The following is a 1,237-nucleotide window of genomic DNA, read 5'->3' on the forward strand; positions in this document are numbered from 1 at the left end:
TAAGATTTTGTTTATTTATTTGACAGAGAGAGACACAGTGAGAGAAGGAACACAAGCAGGGGGAGTGGGAGAGGGAGAAACAGGCTCCCCACTGAGCAGGGAGCCTGATGCGGGGCTCGATCCCAGGACCCTGGGATCATGACCTGAGCTGAAGGCAGACGCTTAACGACTGAGCCACCCAGGCACCCCTCACTCTGGTTTCTTTAAGTTCCTTTTTTTCTGTTTGTTTTGCTCTATCTTTCATGTGGGGGCTCTTTCATCAAGTGTCTGGTGATCTTGGCTTTTCTTCCATATGCAATAGTGAGTCATCACTATTGGAAGCTCTGGGGGCTTGGGTGGTTTCTTATCTCAGGCCCCACCTTGGGGTGATGGGACAGGGACACAGCTATTCCACTGGGGGGCCCCTAGATGTCATTTGAGTTTTGATGGTCTGAGCTTCAGTAACTTTTCTTTCAGGCTGGTCAGTTTTTCCTGAGAAGAACTTTTCAGTGCCCTGCTTGGGGCTCTTGTGGAAGGAAGGGTTGGGGTCTGAGCATCCCACGTGCAGACTTTCACATAATCCCCCAATCATTAGTCTCTGTCTTCAGTCTGGCACCCACACCCTCATCCTCACTCCCCTCTGTGCTGGGCAAGGTGTTCCCAAGTCTACAGTCACTCTGGTCCACCCAAATCTTATGGCTGGCTCCCCAGAAGCTGGGCAGAACCCATGTGGACAGGCAAGGCTACAAGAAGAAGAGGATCTGGGGGTCTAACAATTCACCCACACTTGTTGTCAGCCTCACTCCACTTCGCAACGTTCTACCAACTCCTGTGGCTTTCCAGGGTGCCTTGGCATGAGTCCCTTGCTTCCTGTGGGCTCCCCACCTGCAGTCTGAGGTCTCGGCTTCTTCAGGCCTGTTAAGCTGGTTCTGCTTGTTCACTCTGTGTTCATTATCAAATGTGAATATTTGAACAAATGCTCAAACATTTGTTGACATGTCTCATCAATTTTGGTCCCCTCTCCCATTTGCTTTGTTTTAGTTGATTTATACCATTTCATTCCTTTAACTGCTATTTTAGGGGTTTTCGGGAGAGTGGAGATAAATAAATACCTTTGTTCAATCTGCCATGTGCTATGGGTACACCTTGCTTTTTTCTTTAACAATGTATTGAGGAAATCTTTCTTCCTTCCTTCCTTTCTTTCTCTTTCTTTCTTTCTCCCTCTCTCTCTTTCTTTCTTCCAAGATTTTATTTTTAA

This window comes from Neomonachus schauinslandi, chromosome 6, assembly GCF_002201575.2.
Source record: "Neomonachus schauinslandi chromosome 6, ASM220157v2, whole genome shotgun sequence".
NCBI classification, from domain to species: Eukaryota; Metazoa; Chordata; class Mammalia; order Carnivora; family Phocidae; genus Neomonachus; species Neomonachus schauinslandi.